Below are 7,500 nucleotides of genomic sequence, written 5' to 3' on the forward strand. Positions count from 1 at the left end.
AGTCGAACTCACGACCTCCCGCACGCATGGTAGCCCTATGCTCAACCAATTGAGCCACCAGTGCTCGGTTAATAGTAAAGTCAGAGCAACTTACCAATTAATGATAATGGTTAATTCGAGGTAGAGAATGAGTTGGGATACGTCAGTGTACATTCTCGTTTCCAGAGTCCTCCTTTATTTGGGCACGTGGTAGGAGAAACGTCACTTGTAAAGTTAAGTGAAAGCGCGGGGCTCTGGGGACGAGAATGGTCATTAGCAGTTTTCACATAAGGAACGAAAATCTCGTCTGAGATGGAAAATTCATCTTCGACGAAAAACCCGCCGGTCTAAATGTGAAAGCGGGACGAAATGGAAAACTGACGGGGAACTCATCAATTTTTACTCGACAAACTGACAAATTTTGAAGGACGCGATATCCGTCGTGACGGAAAACTCGTCTTGAATTCAAACTAGAGGAACGAAATAGACAAAATTTCAGTGACAAACTACTCGCTTAAGACTGGAAACTATATTCGAAGTTGAAGGACTATGGGTAAAACCAGGAGCCGTGAGTAGGAGCTTGCTTCTCCCATAACAGCTCAATGAGTTAACCTTTCCTTGCATACGGAACCCGCGCCCGCAGTACGCGCGGCAGTCAAAACTGTGCTACCCTGTCAGTCGTTTTCCCTTTCATCGGAAACGGTGCATTTCTGTGCGCAAACAGCGTTGTTGTCGCTCTAACCTGTCAAAAGGACGCCATCAAGGTCTTTTTTTGCAAATTAACAAAAATAAATACATTATCAATACAGTTTTGATGTCTTCTTACACTTGAAAACATCATACTGAATTCGTCTTAACATAGTTAGAAAAAGAACAAATAACAGCCTAAGAACAACAGCTGACGTTCGAATCGCCGCTCGCCGGCAGCCCCGTTTTGGCGTCAAAGTTTGTTGACAAAAACGTTGCCACAAAACCTTTTAAATGGTTTTCTAATTGCATACAATTGACGTGACGTACGTGACGTCGGGCAGCACAGTTTTTCTCGCTCGCTGAATTCTGCTTGGTCAATTTAATTTTCAGTAGCACGGTTGCGCATCTATTGTTATTTTTAGAAAGCCACAAGTTCTTCTGCTCTGTATTAGGTTTTTATAGATTGTGCTAGTAAAAGTAGCATATTATGCTCTTAGCAGTGCCCATTTTTTGCTCAAATTATGCTCAAATTATGCAACTTGTTCTTAAATTCATTTCCTTTTCGCAAAATGAGCGATCGTGCAGCAATACTTTCTTGGTGTCACAAGCTCCTCTTCTATTGTATTTTGCTTTGTTTAGGCTACGGTGTCTGGCTATGTTTGCTGGTTCAAGTATGGTCTCTACCTGCAAGTTATCGGGCGGCGTGGCTGACGCTATTTGGGTTAACCAGCACTTGACGATAAATTTTCATTTCCTCCCCTTGCTTGACTCATATCGGTTTCATTCTTGAGTAAGTGCCACACCATTGTCATGTTAAAGAGCTTGGAATAGTCTCCAAGTGTTTACAATAATGGGAGTTTATGTTTTGAGATGACGTTCTCGTTTCTGTTCCTGTCGTCATTGCTAAAGCTCCTTAATAGCACGTATCATGGTTTTTGCAGTACTCTAAGTAACAACGACGTCAAATCACCAAATTTGACGTTTTGACGACAACGTGAGCATGCAATTCTCTTTTTTTACTCTAAAACCGCAAGTACACAATTTATTTTAGAATACTTCACTTATATTGTACAACTTTAATCTCTTTTAATCGTAGATCTTAAAAGTCCCTATTGTATCGGATGCGAGACGTTTGTAACAGTGTCGAATACTGTCGCATTGCGTTAATACCAGCATTTCACTTTCTCCAAGAAAAATTCTCTACAAAGGATATTAAGGAGAGAATAACTTTGTTATGATGTAGCAAGAGAAAATAAAATGGGAATCTTCCCCCTTTATTTTCTATCTGATATAGTTAAACACCGGCAATTTTTCAAGCATGCAGCGTGATAACATTTCTCTCTCAGTTCAAGATTCGAATACGGAAATAGAATTATGCAATGTGGAGCTCCCAACGGGACACACATCCCAAAATTTTGCCCATGTAAAAACGACTTTTAGACAACTTAAAACACGTCCAAAACGACTTTTTAGTGCTTCAACATTTTTAATCATTTCAGAAGACTTACAAATCAACTTATAACTCATCATGATGACTTATAAGTCGACTTAGAACACGTCACGGTGACTTATAATTCATTATGGCAAAAATAAATTGACTTGTTTTATTATTAAACACGTTGATGACAAAGCACACTTTTCTACGTTTATTGGAAAAAAAAAGCTGGAAAAACTACCAATTTTCTCCGCGACATACAAAATTACATATATCGTTTGATATACGTTGAGTACGCACGACGAATATTGAGCACGCTATGACCATATTTGGACATTTCTTACAATGTGTTGAATAATAATTAACAATTATTCATGAGCGCGCGTTGGATATGAGATGGTAAATAGCCAACTCGGCGCTACGCAGCTCGCTGGCTGTAACCAGCCTCATATCCAACAAGCGCGAGTGGAATATTTCTTTTGTGAAATTCCTTAAACTCCAAAAGCTTGGAAGTACGAAATACAAGCGAAAAAAGGGAGAAAATCCTACCGAAATCGAAAAAACTTGATGAAGATGCGATGTTGTGTAATACCTAGTGGTCAGACAGAAGCAGGCTCATCACAGAAACATTTCTTACCTTTTCACGTACTTCTAAGCTTCGAAATTGATCCAAACTTTTCACAAAAATGGTTTTCTTTTGCTTTATACCAGAGAAATTTCGCCTCCTGTCGTAAAAGACTTCGTCTCGGTCCATAAACACGCAAAAAAAGAACTTGGCCAATATCCAGCCATCTTGACCGAACAAGCTTGGTCAATAACCCATATTTATAAGTCGTCATGATGAGTTATAAGTTGACTTTAAAGTCGTTTTCATATTTGAAAAAGTGTATGTATTAAAATGAAATGATTTTGGATTAGTCATAAGTCGTAGTTATAAGTCGTCTTATGACTAGTCTTTCCTGTCCTTTCTGGTGCACAGTAGTATTATGCACATTTTATAAACACTGCACCGCATATCTCTGATTAAAAAAAAAAAATCTGTTTATACACACTTCACCGGCAAACAGTCTCGTTGATCCTTGAGTAGTGACAAGAAAACGTCTGCGATTCGTTGGTGGGAAGAACAATAGCGAAAAAGTCTTTTGGGAATTTGACTCTATTATTATGCAAAATTTTAGCTACATTTTCCTATTGTTTTGGCACCAACATGGCCATCTTATCACGTGAGTGCAATCACGTGGCATTGGGATTGCGGTAAAAAAAACATCGCTTTTAGTATCTGTTGTGGTTTGCGGTATTCCTATTTTTCACATTTGGTTTTATGCAAAAAAGGACAGGGTTTTTATTTTTAAATATTCGATGCGGTTTCTCCAATTTGATGTACGCTTTAGGTTCGTCAATCATGCGTGTCAGCCTCGTGCAAATATTCTATAGCATCATTCTCATTTCTGGAATTAACCTCCTGATGCAGACCCAAGTTCGTATGCTACTCTTATCACCAATGAAATAGTTCTAATATGGTTTTTAAAACTTGATTTTGAGGGTTTTGCCTGCGGTTGTGCAGAGGTTTTTCGGTTTTGAGCGGTTTGACCCAAATGACACCCTTATACTGAGTTGTTATTGTGGTTTCCTAAGCTTACCCAAATCTCCAAAACTCACGAATTGTCTCAAAATGCTTATTCGCTGGCGAAAAATTGTTTTGTTTTCGACTGGTGACTTATTTGTAATTGCTTCATATAATTAGGTCACTATGTGACAAAAAGCTGTTAGAAAGTCACTAAAAACATGAGATAGTTGTTATGGTGTTTTAGACAAAGATCAAACTATCTAATAATTTCAGCTTCACTACGCTACAGGCGTGAGAGAAATATACCATTAGGTTTATTTTGGGAGTCTCGGCCGCACCCCGTGGTAACATTACAAGCGTAAATATTGGATAAAGTCGCAACTATTGGCGCACATAAATTGAATTAAGGAAAATACAAAACTAGCGACATTTCCGGATACCAAAAACGCTGTGGGAAAAATAGAAACGTACTCCCCGAACCAAACGCAGTGCCGCAAACACTTCGGGGTTAAAGGAATTTAATTGCGTAATAGATGAATGTAAAAAATTAGAAGCATAAAGGAAACTTAATCACAAGTTAAGCTTAGAATGGCTCAGCACTTGAGCATCGGTGTAACGTTGTAAACTTGACTAAACTACAAGAAAAGCCACAGCAAGCACTGAATTGGTAATCGTAACCTCTAGAATACGAATACACAAAGAGCCGCCGCACTGAACTGTCCTTTCTGGGTAAGAGACATGGGCCAGCCAGACAAATTAAGAATCCATCTTAAAATAGCTTTGCAAGTCCAAAATCTCGAAAATTGCGGGTAAACGGTGTCGACCTAGAATGACTAATCACATGCTATACTTAGTAGCTTACATACACCAGTCACTATCCATAATCCCTCTCTAACACCTACTGTAACCCAGACCCCGTCGCTCTAGTGACACAGAAATATTGAATTTCAGGCTTTTTCGTTAGCACTCAATCGCCAGGAATTCCATTTGGTTGCGAGTGGCATTTACATTTGGCGCTCTCAGTTTACTCCAGAATTTTATTTCACAGAATTGGAGACACTAGGGACTTTAAGATGGAGGAAAACGTCACCTCAAAATATAATTTTGCACTGTGACCGTCGTAAGTACTTCTCGATTATTCCAACTCACTCACGTCGTACAATTTAGACGAAGTATCCGGCTAAAAATATACTAGTTAGAAAAATCGTATGACGAATGGGATTGGTTCTCATCAAAGAGAGACGAATTTTATTCCGTGAGTTTGCACTGAGTAAATCTCAGTACATAAATAATAAACAGAGTTATGCAATGTGAAGCCCCCAACGGGACATCCATCGCAAAATTTTGACCATGTATTAAAACGACTTTTAGACAACTTAAAACACGTCCAAAACGACTTTTTAGTCCTGGCCATCAACATTTTTAATCATTTCAGAAGACTTACAAATCAACTTATAACTCATCATAGACCTTATTCATAAATGGCGGCCACATTTATAATTCTTTTGTCCACGTGCAAATTAGCCTACCAAGCCTCATTTTAGAGCAAGAATTCTTTTCAATTCACTGTAGGGTATCGAGGCTTGGTAGGCTAATTTGCACTTCGACAAAAGAATTATAAATTGACCGCCATTTATGAATAAGGTCTATGATGACTTATAAGTCGACTTAGAACACGTCACGGTGACTTATAATTCATTATGGCAAATATAAATCGACTTAAAACATGTCATGGCGACTCTTAGGTCGAGTTATAATTCGTTATGGCGACTTTTTAGTCGTCATGACGAGTTGTAAGTTAACTTGCGCGTTGCTATTTAACTATTCACCGAAGTGGAAATGGCCACTACCCACCGACACTGAGATGAATAGTTTGTTTCAGTATATACTAAAACAGTGAGATGATATAGCACAAAAAGATGATTTTAACTCAGTATTCCTCCAACGATTACAATATTTTCGGGCGCAAATCCCACGCAAGTTGCTCGGAGGTGAATAGTTAACAATTATCCTGCGAAATCGCGCGCAACATCGCCTGATAATTAGCCGACGAGGCCAGCACTCGTAGTGCGAGTTGGCTAAAGTCAGGCGATATTCGGCAAGATTGAACACGATAATTGTTTTATTATTAAACACATTGATGACAAAGCACAACTTTCTACTTTTATTGGAAAAAAAAAGCTGGAAAGACTACCATTTTTCTCCGCGACATACAAAATTACGTATATCGTTTGATATACGTTGATTACGCACGACGAATATTGAGCACGCTATGACCATATTTCGACATTTCTTACAATGTGTTGAATACCAATTAACAATTATTTCATGAGCGCGCGTTGGATATAAGACGGTAAATAGCCAACTCGGCGCTAGTCACCTCGTTGGCTATAACCAGCCTCATATCCAATAAGCGCGAGTGGAATAGTTCTTTTGTTAAATTCCTTAAACTCCAAAAGTTTGGAAGTACGAAATACGAGCGAAAAAAAGGAGAAAATCCCACCGAAATCGAAAACACTTGATGAAGATGCGATGTTGTGTAATACCTATTGGTCAGACAGACGCAGGCTCATCACCAAAACATTTCTTACCTTTTCACGTACTTCTAAGCTTCGAAATTGATCCAAACTTTCCACAAAAATGTTTTTCTTTTGCTTTATACCAAGAGAAATTTCGCCTCCTGGCGTAAAAATTTACCATATAAGGTCAAATTAAGGTATATGAGCTGATAACCAATCAGAGCACGAGAATTGCATTATCCGAGGTTGAAAATTTAATAACAAAGGATATCCAGAGTTTGAGTAGTCAACCAGAGCGGCCATTTTAGAATAAGGTGTATAAGTCAGTTTATTATGGAGCTATCTTGCCCGCTGGGGATTTCTCGCTTGGTCCTGCAAGATCAAAGATTATTTTTTGGTGTTTTAAGTCATATAATAAATCCTTTATTGACCAAGCTTGTTCGGTCAAGATGGCTGGATATTGGCCTCGTTCTTTTTTTGCGTGTTTGTGGACCAAGACGCTTGGTCAATAACCCATATTTATAAGTCGTTTTCATAGTTGAAAAAGTGTAAGTATTAAAACGAAATGATTTTGGACTAGTCATAAGTCGTAGTTATAAGTCGTCTTATGACTAGTCTTTCCTGTCCTTTCTGGTGCACGGTAGTATTATGCACATTGTATAAACACTGCACCGCATATCTCTGATTACAAAAACAAATCTGTTTATACACACTTCACCGGCAAACAATCTCGTTGATCCTTGAGTAGTGACAGGAAAACGTCTGCGATTCTTTGGTGGAAAGAACAATAGCGAAAAAGTCTTTTGGGAATTTGACTCTTCAGTATTATGCAAAATTTGAGCTACATTTGTCTATTAATAATCAACAATTATTCGCCGAAGGCGAAGTAATTATCAGTGAATATTCACCGATAGTCACTGAGCCTGAGGCGAATAATTGTTTTAGTATAAATACACAGGTGATTATTTCAAAAAAGAGAAAAAAAAAAAAATTTCAACGCGAAACCATCTTCCCTTACAATGGAAAAACGACTACTGGCAGCCATTTTGTCCGTCGAGGTGATTATCGGCTGAAAATCCGAGATAGCGAGCCCATGAGAGCGCGCGATTTTCTATAATCATCTGTGTATTTGTTCTTTGGTGGAAAGAACAATAGCGAAAAAGTCTTTTGTGAATTTGACTCTATTATTATGCAAAATTTGAGCTACATTTTCCTATTGTTTTGGCACCAACATGGCCGTCTTATCACATGAGTGCAATCAAAGAATAGTTTACGGTGGCATTGGGATTGCGGTAAAAAAAAAAAAAACT

At 38.4% G+C, this 7,500-nt stretch overlaps 1 protein-coding gene and 1 long non-coding RNA gene across 2 annotated transcripts in view; one reads left to right on the top strand and one right to left on the bottom strand.

Moving 5' to 3' along the window:
* The window catches only part of LOC137988351 (substance-K receptor-like), a 138,932-nt gene that overhangs the window by 114,324 nt on the left and 17,108 nt on the right, over positions 1-7,500 (top strand). The gene's annotated exons all lie outside the window — the stretch shown is intronic.
* The window catches only part of LOC137988352 (uncharacterized), a 14,238-nt gene that overhangs the window by 3,548 nt on the left and 3,190 nt on the right, over positions 1-7,500 (bottom strand). The window lies entirely within an intron of this gene.

Source organism: Montipora foliosa, unplaced genomic scaffold (assembly GCF_036669935.1).
Source record: "Montipora foliosa isolate CH-2021 unplaced genomic scaffold, ASM3666993v2 scaffold_414, whole genome shotgun sequence".
Lineage (NCBI taxonomy): Eukaryota > Metazoa > Cnidaria > Anthozoa > Scleractinia > Acroporidae > Montipora > Montipora foliosa.